This window comes from Pelodiscus sinensis, chromosome 6, assembly GCF_052426305.1.
Source record: "Pelodiscus sinensis isolate ZL-2025 chromosome 6, ASM5242630v1, whole genome shotgun sequence".
NCBI lineage: Eukaryota > Metazoa > Chordata > Testudines > Trionychidae > Pelodiscus > Pelodiscus sinensis.
Window position 1 is genome coordinate 24,356,275 of NC_143057.1, and position 24,779 is coordinate 24,381,053.

General features: G+C 43.3%; 2 long non-coding RNA genes across 2 annotated transcripts; one reads left to right on the plus strand and one right to left on the minus strand.

Moving 5' to 3' along the window:
- Positions 1-209: 209 nt before the first annotated feature.
- LOC149524130 (uncharacterized) lies at positions 210-21,464 on the minus strand. The gene is made up of 2 exons (XR_016349849.1): positions 21,329-21,464; positions 210-751 (listed from the first exon to the last, which is right to left on the minus strand). It is a non-coding gene; the product is annotated as an uncharacterized LOC149524130 (long non-coding RNA).
- LOC142829817 (uncharacterized) lies at positions 16,193-23,397 on the plus strand. The gene is made up of 3 exons (XR_012904631.2): positions 16,193-16,269; positions 18,348-18,605; positions 21,481-23,397. It is a non-coding gene; the product is annotated as an uncharacterized LOC142829817 (long non-coding RNA).
- The last annotated feature ends 1,382 nt before the right edge of the window (positions 23,398-24,779 follow it).

The following is a 24,779-nucleotide window of genomic DNA, read 5'->3' on the forward strand; positions in this document are numbered from 1 at the left end:
TACATGCCTCTGTCGCCAGAGGCATGTAGATTAGGCTACCCGACAGAGTAAAATGAAGCGTCGATTTAAATAATCGCCGCTTCATTTAAATTTACATGGCTGCCGCTTTGAGCCGACAAACAGCTGATCAGCTGTTTGTCGGCTCAGCGCGATAGTCTGGACGCTCCCCTGCCAACATCAAAGGGAGCTGTCGACAACCCAGGTATGCCTCCTGGGATGAGGCATACCTGGGTTGTCGACAGCTCCCTTTGATGTCGGCAGGGGAGCGTCCAGACTATCGCGCTGAGCCGACAAACAGCTGATCAGCTGTTTGTCGGCTCAAAGCGGCAGCCATGTAAATTTAAATGAAGCGGCGATTATTTAAATCGCCGCTTCATTTTACTCTGTCGGGTAGCCTAATCTACATGCCTCTGGCGACAGAGGCATGTAGTCTAGACGTACCCTAAGGTTCAGCAGTTTCCTCTTCTTACATGCTTTCTATTCAGCATAATCTCTGCCATATCAATGGATATGCCCTAAATTAAGAAAAAATTGCAGCATGGTCATACATGGTCACAGTATATACAGTATGCACATGTCTTGGGCGGCCCGTGACTATAGGCCGACTCAGCCATCGCCTACGGCACCGCCTTCAACAGGGTACCCGGGGCACCCGATGTTGACGTCACATCATTGACGGCCGTGCAGACGTGTGCGCTGATCACGCGTTCTTCCTGGGGTGCCAGCTGCTGCAGCCTGCCTCGGGCCGCCCCTGTAAAATAGATAGGCTCAATATCTATAATATCTGTTAATACAAACCAATGGCTTCAGATTATAAATGACTGGACCTGTCAAAACTGTAAGAAATAGACAAACAAACCCTCAAACCAGATTCATGAATGTTTTGTGAATAAAACTGCTGAGTTTAGTTTGTGCCAATTAATTGAGTCAAGTTGTTTGCAAGTACAGGAAATCCTCCACTTACAAAAAGATTTTATTCCAAAAGTTCATTTGTAAGTCAGTTGTTTAAAACTTAGAATGCATTTTCCTGTTCAGAAATATAAGCTACTTCAACCAGGCCTTGCAATTGTAAACCTGTGTTTCAATCAGCCACATCCCCACTGGGAGGAGGTATGGGGGGGAGGGACAGCCTCCTCTACCATCACCTACTCCTTCCCTGCATGCTCAGGAGCAGCTCTGAGGTGAGTGAGAGTGCTCCGAGAAGAGCAGCAGTTACAGCAGCTGGCTGCTGCCTTGCAAAATATGGAAGAAAGCCTGGGCAGCGGGGTGTTACCGGGGTTTCTGCTCCCTTTGCAATGCCTTAGTGGCACTAAGGGAATGGAGCAGGCCAGAAAATGTGCCTTACTGGATTGGTTGTCGTTTCTTGAGATTTCCAAAATAATGTTTGTTCCTCAAGCTGAAAAGGCTGGGCATTGCTGTCTTAAATGACCATTTTCAACTATTTGGTCCAAGGGCATTAAGTTAAAATATATTATCAAATAATACATTTGTTTAAATAACTGTCAGTCTTCGTATGTAGTGAATAATGTGTGTATGATAGGCCTTGCTCAGAACAGCTCAGAGTCCTAGTCAAAATATAGTAGTCATTATTTTATTATTGGTCCAAAGAGCCATTGGTAATTTATATGGTGTGATAGTAATCAGGGAGGGGCCCAAACTACAAATTTCAATCTGGATTTTGTATCCAAAGTTCTGTGATGCTGAGATCCAGGCCTTTGTTTTGGTCCATGTCATAGCAGTAGATTTCAAATAGTTTGGAAACCAATAAAGCTATGCCAGTATACCTCTTTTGTGGATCTGGCCCATACTATTCAAAGTACTTGACACACTAGCTCTTTTATTAAGGCTGTAAAGATGAAATTTTCTTGAAATGCATTCCCATGAATTTCCTTCATGACTGATGGCCACATTCATATTTTAGATATTCACTTACATGGAACTAATTTTAGTGCTCACTTTTCTTTGCAAGTTTAACAGCTTTCCTGTCATATTCCCAGTTTACCTAAGGGAATTGGTTTCTTGATCTGTTGCTTAATGTTTATAAAATACTTGGGAGATTAAAATTGCAATTAAGTGCTAATTATTATGATTATTTATGTCAGAATAGGTGGTACTTTTCTTTCAAATGACTTCCCAGACTTATGACTCTATTTTTCTCCATTAATATACCACAGAAGATAACACACTTGACTTTTCTCCCAAAGCTGAAACTGAAGAAGCAGCTTTTTGAGGGGAGGGAGTTTATAATGCCTCATTTTGTGTTTGCTTACAAATATTTATCTAGTATTATTTTAAAGAAAACATTGTAGCATTTTGTGATCTCACTCATTTTGCTTGCATTTGGATCCACTGCTAAGTTGGCATGGTTTTTATTTTCTCCTTTTGTTGAATATTTTATTTCTGAGTTCCTCTGTTTCCCTTTACACAGTACTATGGATCAAATGTAACATTAATGTCATTGGGGGGGGCAACAGAAATTATGTGTTGTGCTATATATCACAGGCCAAAAGTCACCAGTGTGACTATGCCTCAATTTTTGGATGCCCAAGCTGAGACAAGTTGGTCCTGATTTTTAGAGATGCCAAGGAAGCCCTGTTTTCTATTCTGTTAACACTGAGAGTCCTGAGCATTTCTGATTATCATACAGAAAATGTCCAATGTTGGATCCCCAAAAGAAAATTTACTTGAGATAACTAATCTTTGTGTACCAGTCCACTCAGCTTAATACTGATCTCACACCAGTATTGTGCTGGTGTAAATTGATAGATTTTCACCGAGATGATTTTGTATGATGCCACTGGAACAAAATCAGGATTTGATAGACAAGTTAATACAGATGAACCACATAGTTCCATTTAATAAAATTATTTAATAATTAAGTATGAAATCTCTGAGGAGGTGATGGGCTGGGGGGCCAAGTTTGATGTTTGGATATTACTATCATTAGTTCCTTGTATAACATTGTGCTTAGGAATCTAGGAGCAGGACTCCAATTGTGCTTAGGTACTGTACAAAAACAGAACAAAAAGATGTCCCTTCCTGCCCCATACAGCTTCTGATATCAGTATAAGACAAGAAACAACAGATGGGTTCAGACAGACAAAGATGTACAAGAAGACATTAAGATAATGCTGGTCAGCATGATGGGCAGTGGTCTCAGTACACCAGCTGCCTGTTGTCAAGTTTCTTTTGTAAGGCTTCACCGCAAAGGATGATTTTAAAGAAGAACGATGAATTAATATCCCCAAAGCTTTTGGGGAGCTTCTCACAAGCAAGAGGAGCAGCATAGGAGGAAGCACAAAGGTGCTTCTTTGAAAATGTAAAATGGAGGTCATCATTATTGGCTGATCAGAGGTGGGAGAAGATCCTTCAGTAGTTATTAGGAGTTGCTAGTTGCAGTAGGCATAAACCAACCCAGAATGTCCTTGAAAATGAAGATGGATAGGTTAAATTTCATGGGATAGAGAATGGGGAGCCAGGAGAAGAATGCAGAGAGGAGGGCCAGAGTGTAAGCCAAAGGCTAGAAAAAATGTTTGCGGCAGTATCCTCAGTGGTTATGATTAGGACAAAATTGTATGTGTCAAGGTCAGACGGAACGGTGTTTCAGGGACTGAGATGATGAGAGCCCAGATTAGAGTTTTAGCTGTCTGGATGGATAGGAAAGGCTGTAATTCCGAGATGGTTTTTATCTAGAAAAAATCTACAAGATTTACACAACCTGGATGTGGGGCCTGAAATCTAATCAAAGGTGATACCTAAATTATAAGCCTGTGTGACAATCAGGAGGGTAATTGTTCTCTATGATTGAGAGAGGTGGTAGCAGGGAGCAGTAGACAAGACACATGAGAAGAATCTGGTTCAGTGAAAGTACCTTGTGAGTGCTAGAGAGAAGCAAATCCACAAGCACAATCATCCCCATTTTATTAGATGGAGTAATGCACAATCTGCTTCTTAGGCACCATTTACCATAGCACTGCATGCTCTTGCGCTCTGTCATGCACATTTTTTCTACAATACCCAAGCTGAAGGGAGGGGATTGCATTGTGACTAAGAGAATTTTTGCTCATGATATTGTTATTCCTGCTAAGACATGCGTAAAAATCAAGGGATTTATTACTGTTTTTTATTGCTTAACTTGAATGCTTGTAAATACGTGTTTGGCTCATGTGTTGTGTATGAGCACATGTGCCTTTGGGTATAATCTCTATGTATAGTTGCTCTGTTTTCTAAATTCAACTCTTATTTTTTCCTGCTTTCAATTTTTTTTATTCTCTTACAGCTCAGATGGAATTTATGGCATAATAGTTGTTTTCTGCAGTAGTCTTATAGCCTTTCAAGGCTTTGAGAGTTTCTTCTCTTTCTGTTTGTTTTGTATGCTTCTATTAGGGTTGTTGTTAGTTACATTCTGATGTTTTCAGTTTTTGGAAAGCTGTATCTTTGTTATTTATGTTATCAGTGATGTGACCTGGGTCTCCCACAGCAATGTTCCAACTGTTCTCAGGTCTTCAATTACTAATTATGCAGATGAACAGATTGTGCAAACTCTTTCCTTATGGCTACATTCTGGAGGAGTTGTTTTTTATTAAATTGCTGGTTCACTTGAATTATAAGTAGGTACTGGCCAGTATTTGGGGGGTTTTCCTAGATGTTCGGCAAATATTTGTTGTAACAGTTTCATTAATGAGAGATGGACCTGGACAAAAAAGAAAAAGAAAAAAAAAAATCAAACCTAGCATCTTCATCAGTGACAGTGGTAACAGGAAGTTGAATATACCCAAAGGGGGCGCTTCTTGCCAACTGTCATTGGAATGGGGGACAGTCTGCCAATGGCGTAGTAGGAGCTGCTAATGTTAATGAACCAAATTACTCATTGGTGTAACTCCACTGATATAATTACATTTACACCAGCGATAATATTGTCTGGTAAATTAAATCCAAAGCTAAAATAAATCTGCTCCCTACTAAACTCTCCTATTTAATCAGTACCATTGCTCTGCATGGCTCTATTCACAGAGTAAAGTTCAAGCTAAGGCAAGAAAGGTCACAGAACAGGCTCCTGCCAGAGTGTCAATATATTGGATTGATCAGCTGATACGCAGGCTTCACCTGAGGAGAATCAGGGTTTGGGAGACTGACTAGGTGGATCTCTTTATTGGTCATATTTCTGTTTCTAGTATACCACAATAGTACTCAAGCCATTTGGTTTTTCCTTTAATAAGCTAGGCATGTTAGATAAAGCAATAAGCTATTATCTCTGGCAGTACTGCTCGAGTCTCATTTGCAATAATAGGGGGGCAGTCCATTTGATTTCTTGCAGATGTCACTAATAATCATGTAAGGTAATTGAGGAACCAGAACATTTATTTTAGGGAAGGACGAATATGTTCTGTCAAAATGAAAATCTACTTGAATTTTCACTCTGTTCAATGGAACTCTTTTTGGAAATCTGACAACAATTACTTAGCTTTTTTTTTTCTCTCACTTACGTGCCACTACACAATTTTGGGGAGGACTGCAAGTGAGAGTATCATAAATCCCATAAGGAATCCTGTATCTGTGAGACCTGAAGACTCCTACACTTCCAGGTGTCAATATAAATGTAATGAATCTCCAAACCATTCAGGTTGCACATCAGTGGTAGAAGCCATTTAAAAAAGGATACTGTTCACTTGGAATCAATTTAATTTTAAAATTAAATTAAAATAATTTCAGCTATTAAACCTAAGGGCTCCCCTCCCCCACCACTCGCTGTTGTTTCATAGTCACAATTTTTTATTTAAAAAATGTTTTCTCTCCTCCATGGCTGTGTGAAAAAAACTCGTACAAACAACAGGGAAAACTAATTACTAAGTGGAAACAGTAAAAGTGACTAGTTTGTCAAATATACTAAGATGCTGTTTGAATGGGCCTACATAGGTCTACACAGACCTATTAATGCACAACACATTAGTGCACTTTAGAAATCACACCTTGTAGAGCACATTAGCTCACGATGTAAATATGCCCAGAGAGTGATTTGTGCACCATGGAAATCTTTCAAGCAGTAAACGTTACCAGCTATTAATGCAATTAGCTTCTATCTAAACATAATAATATTGAACTCTTATTTAGGGGCTTTCCTCGATGAATCTCAGGGTACGTCTAGACTGCAGGCTTCTTTCAAAATAAGCTTTCTCAGAAGAGATCTTCTGAAAAAACTTCTTCCGAAAGACAGCGTCCATACTGCTAAAGTGCATTGAAAAAGAAATCTGCATTTTCAAAAGATAGCATCCACACTGAATGGCTTCTATCTCGCATTTAAGCTGTGATTACTATAGATGGAGTGGTCACCAGGGCACCTGTGCTTTTTTCTTGGAGGCTCTTCTTTCGAAAGAACTCTGTCTTCCGCGTCCACACATGCTTTTTTCCAAAAGAACTCTTTTGGAAAAGGCATTCTTCCTCATAGAAAGTGGTTTAGCAATGTCGGGAAAACCCCTGCATTCTTTCAATTTTTCGTTTGAAAGAACGGAATAGCAGTGTGGACGTCTGTGAAGTTTTTTCGGAAAAACAGCCATTTTTCAAAAAAACCCCTGTAGGCGAGACACACCCTGGGTATGTCTACACTACAGCGCTAATTCAAACTAACTTAATTCGAATTAGTTAATTCGAACTCAGCTAATTCGAACTAGTGCATCTAGACCTAAAAACTAGTTTGAATTAGCATTTTGCTAATTCGAACTAGCATGTCCACATTGAGTGGACCCTGAACCGAGGTTAAGGCTGGCCGGAAGCAGTGCCGGCAGGGCATCAGATTAGGACTTAGAGCGTGGAGCTGCTGTCTCAGGCTAGCCGAGGGCTGTGCTTAAAGGGACCTGACCCCTACCCCAGACAGACAGTTCTCAGGGGTTCCCCGCTCGCTTGTCTAACTCGATGAGGGACAACAAAGCAGTCCTGTCTCGGAGTGCCCTGAATGCCCACACTCGGCACATCACAGCACTCGGCCATCAGCCCGGCTGAACTTGCTTCAGGCTGCCATCGGGGGTGGGGGGGAGGGGTAAATCGGGGGACTGCAGGAGAGCTTCCACCCTGAGGAGCCCACAGAGCCACCCCAGTCCTCCCCATCCGGGGCTTGTACCCCATTCCTCCCTCACCTCCTTCCACTTACCCCTCTCTTGCCCCTCCTTCCTAATGTACAAAATAAAGGACACGTGTGTTTATTGAACAAAACTCGGGGAGACTGGGAAAAGGAGGTGGGAGAGGGGAAGAGAGAGGGTGGGAGAGGGGAGGGCAACTAAAATGATCAGAGGTTTGGAACAGGTCCCATATGAAGAGAGGCTAAAGAGACTGGGACTTTTCAGCTTAGAAAAGAGGAGACTGAGGGGGGATATGATAGAGGTCTATAAAAGCATGAGTGGTGTGGAGAGGGTGCATAAAGAAAAGTTCTTCATTAGTTCCCATAATAGAAGGACTAGAGGACACCAAACAAAATGAATGGGTAGCAGGCTTCAAACTAATAACAGAAAGTTCTTCTTCACAAAGCAAATAGTCAACCTGTGGAACTCCTTGCCGCAGGAGGCTGTGAAGGCTAGAACTATAACAGAGTTTAAAGAGAAGTTAGATAAATTCATGGAGTTTGGGTCCATGGAGTGCTATTAGCCAGGGGGTAGAAATGGTGTCCCTGGCCTCTGTTTGTGGTAGGCTGGAGATGGATGGCACGAGACAAAAGCCTTGGTCATTGTCTTCGGTCCATCCCCTCTGGGGTAGCTGGTGTTGGCCGCTGTCAGCAGACAGGCTACTGGGCTAGATGGACCTTTGGTCTGACCCAGTACAGCCGTTCTTATGTTTTTATGTTCTAAGCTCACGGTCGGGGGTCTCACTGGACCACCTTGATTTTCATGCCAACCTGCTCCTGGGTGGCCAGGCTGGCAGCTATCCTGCCCTAGACGGCCACTTTCCTGTGCCTAGTGCGGAGGTCGTGGACATTGGAGGCTTCCCCCCAAACCTGGATGAGGTCCACGATGTCTGCACTAGACCAGGCGGGCGCCTGCCTCTTGTGGCCCCGGGCAGGCTCCTGGGAGCTGCCAGCCTGGTCCTGGGAAGAGGTGGAGGGCTGGGTGGCAGCGGGTGGCTGGCTCGTGCCATGCCAGGTGCAGGGTCTGCTGGCTGGGTGCTGGCAGGCTGGCACCTGACACCGGCACCGTAGCCAGACCGTGCCCCTTTAAGGGCTCCGGGGCCGGGAGGGGGACAGAAGAGTTTCTCTGGTGGTGCCCAGAGTGGCCACCAGGGAAAGCTGGGAAGGGCTAGCCTCCCACTAGTTCAAATTAAGTGGCTACACAGCCCTTAATTCGAACTACTTAATTCGAAGTAGGTGTTAGTCCTCATAGAATGAGGTTTACCGAGTTCGAATTAAGCGCTCCGCTAGTTCGAATTAAGTTCGAATTAAGTTCGAACTAGCGGTTTGTATGTGTAGCGCCTATTAAACTTTGTAGTGTAGACATACCCCCTCAGAGTACTTCACAAAGGAGATGTTATTACTTGCATCTTATTCCCCCTCTGTAGGCGTAGGGATTTGTCTAAGTTCACCAAGAAAGCTAGACATAGAACATAGGTCTCTTGAGTTCTAGTCTAGTGTTTTAACCACTAGGCTAGTATTTCAGATACTTCTGTATGGCAACTACTATTTTTTTTAATAGTTCCCATGAAATATGGGCATTAGCAAATCCAACTAATAGGGTTAGTGCTCCCTTAGTGACATGGAGAAAAGACTCAAATGAGCTTTGAAAGGGGCTCTTAATGCAGTTTCATTTTCTTCTCAGCAAAAACCCATGCTAAAGAAATGAATGTAGAAAAAGAGAGTGGTCACTATCCATGATTTCAAGCTGTGGTTCCCTGCAACTCCATGTTTTACTAGGCTGTTAGTAAATAGAGATGGTGTAGAATACTCATGTATTTTTCACTGATAAAACGAAAAACAGAATTAGGTTAATATTGGTGTTGTGTTAATGCCCAAGAGTCCCAGTGAAGATTGGAGCTCCTTTGTACTAGATGCTATACAGGTGGACATGATCCCTTAATTGTCCTAAGCTACTCATTGAGCTAGCCATCAAGAGCTGGCTGATTCATTCCATGCTTTACACTAGGAGTGGGTCTTGAGAAGAGTTTGGAAGGAGACAGTAGTAGCCTTATGAGTACTCCATACATAAAGGACAGCAAGAAAAAAAAACCCTACAGACCTTTGTTGAAGAAGTAGTCCAATGAAATGGATGTATCCATGGTATGGTAGGGATGATATAATGAGAGCCTGTAGTGAGGAGTAGAGCCATAAAAGGCCTTGGTGGGGAGGACAAAAGTCAAATCAAACTTGGGATATGGGGATTGAGCCCCCTTTTAATGAAAAAGAAAATAGAAACCTATTCTATCCCAGCTTGTCTCCTTGTCATGTTCTTCAATGAAACTACTCTACTGTGTTCTCATGGTTTTGTATTTGAGGGGAATATGGATGACTGAGCAGCATAAACTACATATCTCTTCACAATTTAACTTGCTATGAAATGGTAAATAATATCCTGTAAAAGAATTCAAAGTGACTAGGTATGAGCATTTGTAGGTACTGGTAGGCCCATTGTGATCTCAACTGACCAGATGGAGTTCTGTCTATATTATATTACATGTGCAAGCTTAGATAGCTTGTTCCATTTGAACACAGAAGATAAACATGTTCAAGCTTGAGTCACATTGGCATGATTGGCTGGATAAGGCCTGGCTTGGATTTAAGCCATCATTCTAAATACAGGCACACAATGGCTGTGTCCAGACTCAGGGGTTTTTTCGAAAAAACCTCACCTGCGTCTAGACTGCAGCCGCGTTCTTTCGAAATTAAATCGAAAGAATGTGGCTTTTCTTTCGATGGCGGTAAACCTCATTTCACGAGGAAGAATGCCTTCTTTTGAAAGTTCATCTTTCGAAAGAAGGCGTTCTTCAATGTAAATAGGGCTTCTTCGAAAGAGAGCATCCAGACTCACTGGATGCTTTCTTTCGAAAAAGCAAGCTGCTTTTTCGAAAGTTCAACGTGCAGTCTAGACGCTCTCTTTCGAAAGAGGCTTGCAGTCTAGACATAGCCAATGTGAATCAGCACATACATGAAATGCAAAGGCACATAATCTCCATCATCATGGATATCTCCTGAGCAGTGACGATGATGTGGCTTGCATACTGGGATCCCTTCCTAATGTACAGGAGTTGCAGACAGGACAGGATAGATTGAAAGAATCTGGCAAGGATGCTCTGGTCCTCTCCTGTGGGGAGGGCAGGGCCTGTAGAAAGCTACTTCAGCCTTCTACCCTGCTCCCTAACCCCTGCAGACAGATTCAGTGCACAGCACATTTCTCAGGCTGTGTACTCTCTGTCTACTATTGCATATTGGAGAGCTTCCAAAAGACTAGAAAAGGGCAAATATAGTGCCCATCTATAAAAAGGGAAATAAGGACAACCCAGGGAATTACAGATAAGACAGCTTAACTTCTGTACCAGGAAAAATAATGGAGCAAATATTTAAGGAATTTTTTGGCAAACATATAAAAGATAATAAGGTGATATACAAATGCGAGAAGTATGGGTAATAAGCAGGAAGAACTGGAAGTGCTAATAAATAAGTACAATTATGACATTGTTGGCATCACAGAAACTTGGTGGGATAATACACATGATTGGAATGTTTGTATAGAAGGGTACAGCTTGCTCAGGAAGGATAGACAGAGGAAAAAAGGGAGGTGGTGTTGCCTTATATATTAAAAATGAACACACTTGGAATGAGGTGGAAATGGACATAGGAGACGGAAGTGTCTAGAGTCTCTGGGTTAGGCTAAAAGGGATTAAAAACAAGTGTGATGTCATGCTAGGAGTCTACTACAGGCCACCTACCCAAGTGGAAGAAGTGGATGAGGCTTTTTTTAAACAACTAACAATACCATCCAAAGCCCAAGATTTGGTGGTGATGGAGAACTTCAGCTATCCAGATATATGTTGGGGAAAATAACACAGCGGGGCACAGACTATCCAATAAGTTCTTGGACTGCATAGGAGACACCTTTTTATTTCAGAAGGTTGAAAAAGCTATCGGGGGGAAGCTGTTACAGATTTGTTCCTAACAAATAGGGAGGAACTGGTTGAGAATTTGAAAGTGGAAGACAGCGTGGGTGAAAGTGATCATGAAATCATAAAGTTCACAATTCTAAGGAAGGGTAGAAGGGAGAACAGCAAAATAGAGACAATGGATTTCGGGAAGGCGGATTTTGGTAAGCTCAGAGAACTCATAGGTAAGGTCCAATGGGAAGCAAGACTGAGGGGGGAAAAATAGCTGAGGAGAGTTGGCAGTTTTTCAAAGGGACATTATTAAGGGCCCAAAAGCAAGCTATTCTGCTGTGTCAGAAAGATAGAAAATATGGCAAAAGACCGCCTTGGCTTAACCACGAGATCTTGCATGATCTAAAAATAAAAAAGGAGTCTCATAAAAAATGGAAAGTAGGACAAGTTACAAAGGATGAATATAGGCAAACAACACAGGAATGCAGGGGCAAGATTAGAAAGGCACAAAATGAGCTCAAACTAGCTACGGGAATAAAGGGAAGCAAGAATGCTACGTCTAGATTGCATCCCTTTTTCGTAAAAGGGATGCAAATTAGACGTATCGCAATTGCTAATGAAGTGGGGATTTAAATCTCCCCCGCTTCATTAGCATAAAAATGGCTGCGCTTTTTTTTGGCTCGGAGCTTTGCCGGAAAAAAGCGCCAGTCTAGAAGTGGATCTTTCGGAAAATAAAGCCTTTTCCGAAAAATCCCTTATCCCTCTTAAAATAAGGGATCTTTCGGAAAAGGCTTTATTTTCCGAAAGATCCTCGTCTAGACTGGCGCTTTTTTCTGGCAAAGCTCCGAGCCGAAAAAAAGTGGCAGCCATTTTTATGCTAATGAAGCGGGGGAGATTTAAATCCCCGCTTTATTAGCAATTGCAATACGTCTAATTTGCATCCCTTTTATGAAAAAGGGATGCAATCTAGATGTAGCCGAAGACTTTTTATAAATACATTAGAAGCAAAAGGAAGACCAAGGACAGGGTAGGCCCACTGGTCAGTGAGGAGGGAGAAACAGTAACAAGAAACTTTGAAATGGCAGAGATGCTTAATAACTTCTTTGTTTCGGTCTTCACCAAGAAGTATGAAGGAATGCCTAACATAGTGAATGCTAGTGGGAAGGGGGTAGGTTTAGAAGATAAAAAAAAACAAGTTAAAAATCACCTAGAAAAGTTAGATGCCTGCAAGTCACTAGGGCCTGATGAAACGCATCCTAGAATACTCACGGAGCTGATAGAAGAGGTATCTGAGCTTCTAGCTATCATCTTTGGAAAATCATGGGAGACAGGAGAGAAGACTGGAAAAGGGAATAAAAGGGAAATAAGAACAACCTAGGAAACTACAGACCAGTCAGTTTAACTTCTGTGCCAGGGAAGATAATGGAGCAAATAATTAAGGAAATCATCTGTAAACACTTGGAAGGTGGCAAGCTGATAGGGAACAGCCAGCATGGATTTGTAAAGAACCAATCATGTCAAACCAGTCTGATAGCTTTCTTTGATAGGATAATGTGCCTTGTGGATAAGGGAGAAGCGGTGGATGTGGTATACCTAGACTTTAGTAAGGTGTTTGATACAGTCTTGCATGATATTCTAATCAATAAACTAGGCAAATACAAGTTAAATGGGGCTACTATAAGGTGGGTGCATAACTGGCTGGATAACTGTACTCAGAGAGTAGTTATTAATGGTTCGCAATCCTGCTGGAAAGATATAACAAGTGGGGTTCCGCAGAGGTCTGTTTTGGGACCGTCTCTCTTCAATATCTTCATCAACGATTTAGATATTGGCATAGAAAGTATGCTTATTAAGTTTGCAGATGATACCAAGCTGGGAGGGGTTGCGACTGCTCTGCAGGACAGGGTCATAATTCAAAATGATCTGGACAAATTGGAGAAATGGTCTGAGGTAAACAGGATGAAGTTTAATAAGGACATATGCAAAGTGCCCCACTTAGGAAGGAACAATCAGTTCCAAACATACAGAATGGGAGGTGACTGTCTAGGAAGGAGTACAGCAGAAAGCGATAACAAGCTGAATGAGTCAGCAGTGTGATGCTGTTGCAAAAAAAAAAAGCAAACAGGATTCTGGGATGCATTAACAGGTGTGTTGTGAACAAGACATGAGAAGTCATTCTTCCACTCTACTCTGCGCTAATTAGGCCTCAGTTCGAGTATTATGTTCAGTTCTGGGCACCGCATTTTAAGAAGGATGTGGAGAAATTGGAGAGGGTCCAGAGAAGAGCAACAAGAATGATTAAATGTCTAGAGAACATGACCTATGAAGGAAGGCTGAAAGAATTGGGTTTGTTTAGTTTAGAAAAGAGAAGATTGAGGGGGGACATGATAGCAGTTTTCAGGTATCTAAAAGGATGTCATAAGGAGGAAGGAGAAAACTTGTTTATCTTGGCCTCTGAGTATAGAACAAGAAGCAATGGGCTTAAACTGCAGCAAGGGAGGTTTAGGTTGGACATTAGGAAAAAGTTCCTAATTGTCAGGGTAGTCAAACACTGGAATAAATTTCCCAGGGAGGTTGTAGAATCTCCATCTCTGGGGATATTTAAGAGTAGGTTAGATAAAGGTCTATCAGGGATGGTCTAGACAGTATTTGGTCCTGCCATGAGGGCAGGGCACTGGACTCGATGACCTCTCGAGGTCTCTTCCAGTCCTAGTATTCTATGATTCTATGATTTAAGTAACAGTCAGCAAAGAACAAATCATGTCACCATTTGATAGCTTTCTTTGACAGGGTAACAAGCCTTGTGGATAAGGGAGAAGTGGTAGATGTAGTACACCTTGGGTACGTCTAGACTATATGGCTCCGTCAATGGAGCCATATAGATTAGTTTACTCGACAAAGGGAAATGAAGCAGTGATTTAAATAATCGACACTTCATTTATATCAAAATGGCTGCCGCACTGTGCCGATCAGCTGTTTGTCGGCATAGCGCGGCAGACTAGAGGGGGATCTGCCGACCCCAGAACCTTTTGTCGGCAGATCCTGTAAGCCTCATTTCACAAACTAGGAAGTTAAAACTTAGATGGGGCTACTATAAGATGGGTGGATAACTGTTTGGCTAATTTTTCCCAGAGAGTAGTTATCAGTGGTTGACAGTCATGCTTGTAGGGCCTAATAAGTGGGTTTCCACAGGGATCCGTTTTGGGACCAGTTCTGTTCAGTATCTTCTCCAATGATTTAGATGATGGCATAGAGAGTACACTTATAAAGTTTGCAGATGATGCCAAGATGGGAGGGGTTGCAGGTGCTTTGGTGGATAGAATTATAATTCAGCATGATCTGGACAAACTGGAGAAAGGATCTGAGGCAAATAGGATGAAATTCAATAAGGGCAAATGCAAAATACTCCATTTAGGAGGAAACAATCAGTTGCACCAGGGGAGCTGACAGCATTCCTGGACCTCTGGGCATGCTGGGAGGGGGCGACTCTGTGTTCCTGGAAGAGGTGGGGGAGGGGCAACCAGCCCTTAGCTCTGCCTGGTCCACGGTGTACCACCCCGAGCACTGCCTGGAATGTGTTGCGTGGCGCTCTGATGGTGATTTAAAGGACCCAGGACTCCAGACACCACCTCTGCTACCATAGCAACAGCAGAGGCTGGGAGCCCTGGGCCCTTCCAGATCACCAGGCCCCGGAGCAGTTGCTCAATTTGACCCACCTCCTGTCAGGGATCTGAGTTGCACACATAAAAAATCTAAAGTGACTGAGTAGGAAGGAGTGCTGCAGAAAGGGATCTAAGTGTCATAGTTGACGTTGTTGCAAAAAATCAAACATCATTCTGGAATGCATTAACAGGAGTGTTGTGAGCAAGAAATCATTCTTCCATTCTACTCTGCACTGATTATGCCTCAACTGGAATATTGTGTTTAGTTCTGGGCACCACATTTCAGGAAAGATGTGGACAAATTGGAGAAGATATGGAAAAGAGAAACAAAAATGACTCAAGGTCTAGAAAACATGACCTATGAAGGAAAATTGAAAAAACTGGGTTTGTTTTGTCTGGAAAAGAGAAGAATAAGAGGGGATATGATAAAAGGTTGCTACAAGGTAGAGGCAGAAAAATTATGCTTCTTAACTCCTGATGATAGGACAAGAAGAAATGTTTTTAAATTGCAGCAGGGGAGGTTTAGGTTGGACATCAGAAAAAGCTTCGTAACTGTCAGGATAGCTAAGCACTGGAATAAATTGCCTAGGGGAATTTATCATTGGAGATTTTTAAGAGCAGATTAGACAAACACCTGTCAGGGATGGTCTAAATGGTGGTTGGTCCTGCTATGAGTGCAGGGGACTGGACTTGATGACCTCTCAAGGTTCCTTCCAGTTTTAGTATTCTGTGATTCTATACAAGAAAAAGCTGTTACTTTTCAAGAGTTACTAAGACTGAGCAAATGCTTAGGGGCATGGGTAACAGCTACAAATTCCAGACAACCAGAAAGTGCCCTGTGAAATGATGTGATGAAAATTCCATTCAGTTTTGCAATGTTCCAATGTAAGTCACTAACGCTGCCCCAGAGGCTTGTCAGTTAATGTTCCAGGAATGGAGTGGGAGAGACAGGAGAGGGCTTGTTTCACGAGGAAGGATCCTGCTCTCTCCTCCTTTCAGTACTTTGGAGATGGACACCTGTAGGCTCTTTTGCTCTGGTGTCGTGATGTGAAACCATAGTGCAGGCATCAATCTGACAAAATACTGTCTTGTGCCTTTGATTTTGGCTGGCTTGAACACAGGAACAGCTGGTTCTGATTTTTCTGAAATATTCATTCCTCCTAATAGATAACAGAAAAGCAAAGAACAAGATTGCAACTTCACTGGAGTATCACTGGTATTTTGTTGATGTGTGGGGGGAGTCCATCCATCATAAAGTGTAGCAGCCATACATAATAAATTGCTGAGTTGGTCTAGAAGATTTGTAGTTTTAGAACTATCTGAAAGATTGGCTGCTTAGTCTTCATTCATATACATGTGTCTATGCATACAAAGGGAATCAATGCAGTATAACTTGAAGGCAAGGAGTCTGGACTTTTCTTGCATGTTTTTCTTCTATAGAATTCCTAACACTATCTTTCCGTATGTTTTAGAGATTTTGTGCATCTATCTGTCAGTGATTCTGTCTATCCATCTGTGCGTCTGTTTGCTAAAGAACTCCTAAAAGGTAAGAGCTAGGACTACCAAATTTGGTATACAGCTTCCAAACTTAAACCACCTTAAAGCAAGGTCAGGGTTTGATTGTTTCAGGAAAATGGGATGTGGAATTGTTTTCCATAACATGAAAAGGGAGGAGGCAGTCAAGAAGGACAGTTACACTGCAGAGGGACCACTGGGGGCAGTGAGCATGGGGAATAGCTATACTGCAGAGTCACCACAAGGGGTGAATGTGTAACCACCACCAAGGCAGATTTGAACCTGGGACCTCAGGAGCTGACTCTAGGAGCCTCTACCCTCTGAGCTAAAAGCCAGCTGGCTCCCAGCCCATGCTGTAGAGGTCTCTTGATCTTAACTGTTGCAGTAGTCTAGGTGCCACTTGCAGTACTCAGTAACCACACTAGGTTACAAGAGAAAGTGGTCAGCTGGGGCCAGGGCTTTCCATGTTGCTGGTCACCAGCACATGTATGTACCCCCCCCCCCCAAAAAAAAACCCATGCCCATGCCCCAGCCCTAGCACTGGATGAGGGGAAGAACTCTGTCAGCCAGCAGTTCTACCACCAGGAGAAGCACTGATGGAGTCAGGCTGCACATCACTGCCCCCCTCCTTGTGAGAAGCACCACTAGTGGCCAGGGGCTGGACACAACAGCCCTGCTCTCCCCGCAGGAGCTGGCACTCTGCCCCCACCCAGGAGAAGCCAAGAGGCTTGCAGCTGCAGAACCATCCTCACCACTATGGGTGGCTCTGAGTCTCCCCCAGACCTCCCACCCCCTGCCCTGAGACTTCCTGCCATGAATACTGGACCCTCCCACCCTGAGCCTTTCTGCCATGACTCGTGCAACTCCACCCCTTGCTCTGAGCCCCACAAAACTATCCCCTGCCTTGAGCGCCTTCCACCCGCCTGCCCTGACTCCTGCATCCCCATTATCTGCCCGGGGCTCCCTAACCTCTGCCCTGACTCCTGCATCCTCCTCCCCGCTCTGGCCCTCTGCCCCGAAGGGCCCAAGCAATGCTGGGTAAGTTTTCTAGTATTTATAAATTATAAAGTTCATATTAGATAAATAGTCTTTGTTTGATGGATAATAAGAGTGACAAATATTCTTATAAGGATGTCTTGTGGCTAAATCAAGGGGTTAGATAATAGGAGAGCTGGGTTCATTCTCATTCTCCAGCCTGCCTCAGTTTCTCCCGGAGGGACAGACATCGCTAAAGCAGAAATTGGAGGGGATATGGATGGATACTGTGGAACTCAGATGGTGCCCATATAGGAGAGGGTCCATGCAAGTATGTGTGTGTTTGGAAGGAGGGGAAGAGTGGCCCTAAGTGTTTCCTCCCTTCCTGCCTACCAGGTGGCCTTGGGAAAAATCTTCAGAGAGGTCCCAGCTAGAGACTCCAGCTGGTAGCAGAAGCAGCCAAACCAGGGTGCTCTAGGCTTCTAGGCCTTGTCCTGATATTTGTGCCAATTCCTCAAAGTGTCTTTGTTTTAGACTCCTTGCAAGCCTGCTCCTTTCCTCCCCTGGCCCTCTTAACATCCTTCCCTTCCACTTTTCTTTCCTTTTAGTTTATCCTAAGGAACCTCCTGCTGAAAATTCAACTAACATCCCATTCACATTGTTCACTCTGCTTGTGTGCGATACACCATCTCCTCCCTATGTTTATCTTGTCTAAATTGGAAGCTCTTTGGGGCAGGGCCCATCTACTACCCTATTTGTAAGGTGCTTAGCAAATCCAAAGGCACTACTATAATAAACATGTTTATTTTAAAATTTGGGTATGATACTCCCCTACCTCACAGGGATATCATGGGGCTAAATTCATTAGTATTTCGGAAACTCTTAATGAGGAGCCCCAGGGGAAAATCTATACATTAATACCAAGTTATGACTGTCTCCCTGTGGAGTCATGAATGTTAATCATGAAAATAGGATTTTTCCCACCCATTGGAGGATTTTCCCCACCCATTTCCTGTTGGTTTCCCTGCCTTTTATCCTATGATATTTTAAACTTCTAGCTTTATCCCATTTATAACATGCTTATCATAATAGTATCTGGGTATCTCACACATGCACCCCAAATTTACCCTGTAGGCACAGGATCTCTCTTGATTCAAAGTGCGATGTACTATATTGACGGAAGATACTTGGAGAGGGGCCTCCCCCAAAGCCCAGCCATTCTTCACTTCTGGGAAAGCTAAGAGGCAGCCATGAGTGGCAAGCTCAATCTGTACACTAAACTGAACCAAAAGCTGGACTCTGAACTTTGAGCTTATTTGGATCTCACGGTGTGTTGGTTCAATAAAGAGCATTTTGTGCTGAAGAGCAAAAATGGATATCACTTCTTTGAAGGTAAGCATGGATTTAGTAGAAAATATCGTTTTTTTTCTCAATGTTAAGACAAAGCTTAAAAATCATGGAATTTAACAAAGTTCTATTGTGAAATGTCTGCTTTATTTTTATGAAAAGAATGGGCATGACTTAGTTTCTCCTCTTTCCTTGTACTGTTACCTTTCTAATCGGAAGGTGTCATTTCTTTACTGAAGTAGGACAAGCAATATGGGGCCTGGGAGAATTTGTGTAAGTAGATATGTGATATCATGAACTGTCAACCTGTGACCTGCGCTATAGAATATTCAGACGGTTGTATCAACCTTAAGTCTTTTATATGCACCAGCATGGACTGCCAGGAGGAAGTTGAAGGGAGGCAATTAATGCAAAATCACTGGGAGACAATTAATGCAAATCTGTAGTCAGATAAACAAATCAGGAAAGGACCCTGTTGCCCTTCTGGGATAACGTGCATAGACACCCTTTATCTGGTTTGAGAAGTCTTTCAGTTAAGTGACTAGAAAATTGTATGACGTGTCCAGCCTAACTTTTGGATTGGATTGTCACTCTCATCCAATCCAAGAGCTGACATGAGACATGAAGAATTTTGAAACCTGCCAGGATGTATTATGTAGGGAATATGTAATATGTAGGGAATACCTGGTATACAGACAGCTTACTTACATGGTGTTTAATGAAATTTGTGTGTCTAATGCTTTTTATCTGAAATAATTCTTAGCTTTTTGATGGGTTGACAAGTCACAGGTTAATCCTACCATTGCACGGAGAGAAAAGAATGGCAGGTGCTGAACCGAACGTTTGAAATTTCATCCTCTTCCATATTTCCTGGTTTCCATTGAGATTGGAAACATAAATGCCAAAATCCTGCACGAAAAGCTGTTTTCCTTGTGTTTTCCTTAGAAAACAGGAATTTTAATTAATATCAAGGGAGAATTTGTTTTCAGGTGTTCCAGCTCAGTTTTATAGCTGTATGAGGTCCAGCTAACTAGATAAACTTTGGATTCTTATCTCAATCTAATTTGGTTTAGCCATCATTCCTGGAAAGGAGGGGGGCCAACAAACTTTTCAGATCCCTGGGCAAAGGGGTGCCCAGGCTCCGCCCTTCCAGAAGGGATAGGGCCTTGAATGAGAAGAGGTGGGGCTGAGGGTAGTCAGCTCTCCGTGTCACCCAGAATGTGTAACGATGAAAATCTTTACAGTGCCTTTGCTTTTGCTTGCCTTTTCAAAAATTTAACACCACAGCTTTCTTCACTCCTTTGTGAACTCTTTATAGCCTATATTTAGAAATGAAGTAATGATGTTGCAATCTTCCTAACATTTGTTTCCTTAAAGTACAAACACATACATTCATCTTGTTTCTCTTTCTTGTAGTGTTATAGTGTCATAGACTTTCCCACAAAACTGTATATTTTCAAACATATTCTTGGAAGAATATGACCTAAATTAGTGAACAATACACAGGGAACAATATTATGATGTTGGCCAATGAGGACTCTAGTTAAACGTATCTTTGTGTTATGTGTCATGTTCAACTCATGCAGTTGCCTTCAATCTTGGAAATCTGATGTGGACTTTTTTTTGTTAGTTAAGAAAAACCATAAGAGTTAAGTTGGATTTCACAGGACTTCTAGCTCTGTGCTTATAATACAGCATGTTCCTGGACAGCTTCTCAAGAGAGAAAGTATTGTGATACTTTTGGGAGCAATTCCTGTCTCATTGCTCTCACCAGACTCTAGCCAGCATTCCAAGGCATCCTGGAATAGAATGCTGCAGACAACTTTAGGGACCATAGCAGAGTTTCAAAAAAAAAAAAAATTATTCAGAGTGAACTTGATTAACAACTTAATAGCAATATATTATTTGGATAAGAAAAATATGCTTTTCATTCAAAATAGCTGTTTGGCTTGAGATGAAGGTTTTGATGGGGGAAAAAAATCCCCCCTTCTTGTTTCTGCATTTTCTTGCTATCTTTCATTTGAACTTTTCCACATCGCTCATCTTTCTGCATTTTTCTCTCACCACTTATTTTAGTGTCCATCCTATTCTATGTTTCTGTATAATTTTATCCTTTTTATTCTGACCTTTAAAAGACCTTCATGGCAGTAACTCTTTCTAGTGCAGCCAGGGAAAAAGAGGATGAAGGCCATGTGGGGCGATAAGTGGCTGTATATTGTAGCAGGGCAGGCAGCGGTGTAGGAAGTTGTTTTGCAGTCGTGGGAGGAGGGCTGGCATTGTGGGGTGAATGGAGGCTGTATTTCTGTGACTGGCTATGCCCTGCCTGGGTCTGCATTGTGTCCAAACAAAGCATGGATATACACACACAGCTATCAATAGAATCTTGCTGGGAGATGGTGTCGAAGCTTTGCCTGATGGACTTATCGACTTTCTCACAGAGATTCCATGGCAGGGCTGCCATTTCCCCACCACCATGGTGCGACACTCTCCCAAGCCATTTCTTATATTGTGCTGCTGGAACCAAGGTGGCACAGTTTGGCCACATAAGGAGTAGGGCGTCCTCTGTTCGCATGCAAAAGCTAAACCTGGGTTTGCCTGTTAAACTTCAGCCAGGATATGTCAGCTAGAGTAATCTCAGCCTGTGGACAAGTGTAGGATTATCACAAATTGTTTCCATGTGCAGCTGCTGCACAAGCGCAGACAGTCCTATCTTGCGGATCCATGCCCAACATTCCTTCCTCCCCTTTACTGCTACCTTTAAAACTCACCATGATCAGAGGGCCTGGAGAGATTTGTGTTTGCCTGTAGGGTAACAAGAAAAGTGTCAATCTGTGTGCAGAAACATGCATGTTATTGAAATGTTACAATCTTCATCATGAATAATACAAAGTGACTTCATTGTTAATGGTTATTTCCCCAGACCTTGAGAAGTCAGGCATGTTCACCAGCAGACAGACTCCACCAATTAAGGAGAAAAACATGGAAGATGAGGGAGGATCTGGTCAAGTGTGTGTTGCATCACTGAACACTTCAAACAGAGAAAAGGGAGCAAAGAAGAGCTACAGAGATGGAAGTGAGAACGCAAACCACTGAGTGCTGTTCAAACTGTTCATCCGGGCACTGTGTCTCACTGTTCCAACCATGGCCAAATGCTTCACCCTTACGCTCACAAATTATGTAAGCAATAACATGCAGCCACCACCCTGGGGATATGATCTTCCAAAAGGGCCAGCGTGCCCTAGAGACACCTCCATCTTGCTTTCAGTCTGCTAAAGGCACATTCAACAACCATGCAGTTCTCCAGGTATCCTGGAGAGGGCTTCATGAGCCAGGGCTGTAAGGGGTAAGCCATATCACTTAGGATCATTATAGGCACTTCCACATGCCCCACTACAATTCCCTCGTCAGGAAATAAAGGCCCGGAATGCAGCTTTCTATACAGGATGCTTTGTGAAGATGTGCACCCCTTTCCAGACCACTCCACATTTATGTCTGCGAAATGCCCGTGTTGATCTATAAGTGCCCCTCATGACTGATGTACTGAGGCAATAGAAATATGGTGCTACAATGCAAACGTGTGCCATTGATTTTCCTTCTATAGTTTGGAAAGCCCATGCAACAAAACCAGCCACTATGTCATCCATATTTCCCCAGAGGCACAGTCCTATGCAGCAAAATGTGATTTATTACCCTGCACACTTGCTGTCCCAATGGTAGACTTTGCCACTCCAAACTGATTTGCAACTGAACAGGAGCAATCAGGAATCTCCATGTTCCACAAAGCAATAGCAACATGCTTCTCTACTGAGAGAGCAGCTCTTATTTGGTGACAGTGTGCTGCAGTTTAAGGGGCAGCTCAGCACACAGCTCCAGGAAGGATGCTTTATGGAAAGTCCAGGAGAGTTCTGTAGCCACTGATCTTCATCCCACACCCTCTTGACAATGCAATCCCACCACTTGGAGCAACTCTGTACTGTGCACAGCTGATCTGTGACCACCCAATGGAATGCCAGTATGGTGCTGTCCCTGTTACTCACATTGTAGTCCACATCCAAGTCTTCCTCATCTGCTATTAATTGCATAAGTAGCTCTGCCACAATGTACAATGTCTTACGCACATTGAACGCAACATGGGAGAGGACTGTGGAGTTCACAGCAAGGTCTGTCATTCAAGTGGTGCAAAAGTAAGCCAGAAGCCTGGGGAAGGCTGGAAGGCACAGAGGGAGGGATGTGTGAAGGGATGTTTTTCATGTTCCCAAAATTCATAGCACTACGTTAAGTACTTTGGAAATGTGCAGCGACTGAAGATGACACCAGACACAGTGGTTACTTACCCACATTGCTTTGCTCTTTCTCTCAACAGGGTGCTAACAATGTTGCCAGGAAATCAGAGGTGAAAATAAGCCAGTGCACCCTGGTGTGCAGCTCCAGCAAGAGCTGGCTAAGCTGCAGCAAAATCTAGCAGGGAGTCATTTAAAGAGCTGGCAGGGTTGCAATAGAATAGTACCTGTAAGATATTGTAAGTTACTTTCACCGCTGCATGAAACGTCAACAATGGGTGGCAGAAAAACAGGTTTAACCCGTTTTTGGTTTTGGTGACTTTTGCGTGTCGATAACACTTTTGTCGCCAAACCTCTCTAGTGTAGACATAAGCTAAGTTTTTACACACAAAGTTTAAAGAAATGGAGCACCTTAACACCTGGCTCTGGAATGTCAAGTTTGGAATCCAAGGCTATGTCTAGACTGCAGGCTTCTTTCGAAAGACGCTCTTTCGAAAGCATCTTTCGAAAGAGCCTCTTTCGAAAGATCGTGTCTAGACTGCAGGCGGATCTTTCGATAGAGGAAATCCGCTTTTTCGAAAGAGAGCACCCAGCGAGTCTGGATGCTCTCTTTCGAAGACGGCCTCTTTACATTGTAGAACGCCTTCTTTCGAAAGAGGAACTTTCGAAAGAAGGCGTTCTTCCTCGTGAAACGAGGTTTACCGCCATCGAAAGAAAAGCCGCGTTCTTTCGAAATAATTTCGAAAGAACGCGGCTTGAGTCTGGACGCAGGGGAAGTTTTTTCGGGAAAAGGCTACTTTTCCCGAAAAAACCCCTGAGTCTGGACACGGCCCAAGTGATTTCCATGACGTTTAGAAATGGTTTGGGAAGAGGCATCTCTCCTGGCCAATGCCACTGCTGCCCCTGAGCTAGGACTCAGATATGGCAGGTGAAAAATACAAGAATTTGGATTCCTTTGGAAAAACAAAGCACAGTTACTGCAGTTATTTTCTAGACAGAACTTCCTTCTCTCCTCTCAGCCTCCCCAGCCCTGCTGGGGATCAATAGGAATCCCACTCCCTGCTGCCCCAAGCAGCTGGAGCTGGAACTTTCAGTGTCTCCCAGTCCTCACAGCCCAGCAGGGGCTGAAACAAAGTCAAACTCTCCTCTAACGGCCCCCCATCTCAGATGGAGCTCAGTCTTTAGTCTCTCCCAGCCACCAGGCAGCCCAGCTGGGGCCGAAATGGAGTCAGATGCTTCTCTGCTTGCCATCGGCCACTGCAGGAGGGACTTTTTCTGGCTGGAAGTGGGATGCCCCCAACTTAGTGAACAAACCCCACTGAACCTCACCTACAGCTGTATTCCATACCCCCTGACAAGCTCACCTTCCACATCTTCTTCAGGGTCTAGGAGGCACCAAATTAGTGGACCCAGAGCCATCTCCATTAATTAGATATGCGGCCCTTCATTTCTTCCAGTGCAGGTGCATGGTTTCTCTTTCTCAGCCACATGAAGGTTCCCCTCTAAGGCTGACTGGTTTCCCTTCAAGGCCCACATAGGATGGCTGAGTAAAAGAGCATGAAGGGAAATATGAATCTTTAGCACATCTAGCATATAAATATCAGGCTGACTAGCTTGCTCATTGCTTATCGGATTCTTCTCCCTCTACTGCTCTGTGTCTTGGCTCATCTCTCTTACCTACCTCTTTGCTATATGGCATCGTGAGCTAAAGTTTGGCACGGGTGATAAATTTTGAGGGAGATAGATCATGACGCTTCCCTACAGTTTGAGCACTGTCTGCTGGTCAGCTGGCAGAGTTGCATAAATTTAAATCTCAGGATGCGGAATTGGTTAATCTTTCTCTGCTGCCTTCTAGAAGAAAGGGTGCTTGAGAGGAAAGAAGGGAAGAGCATGGCCTTGCAGAGGAAGAGGTGAAGTGGATGGTCCTGATGGTCTTGTC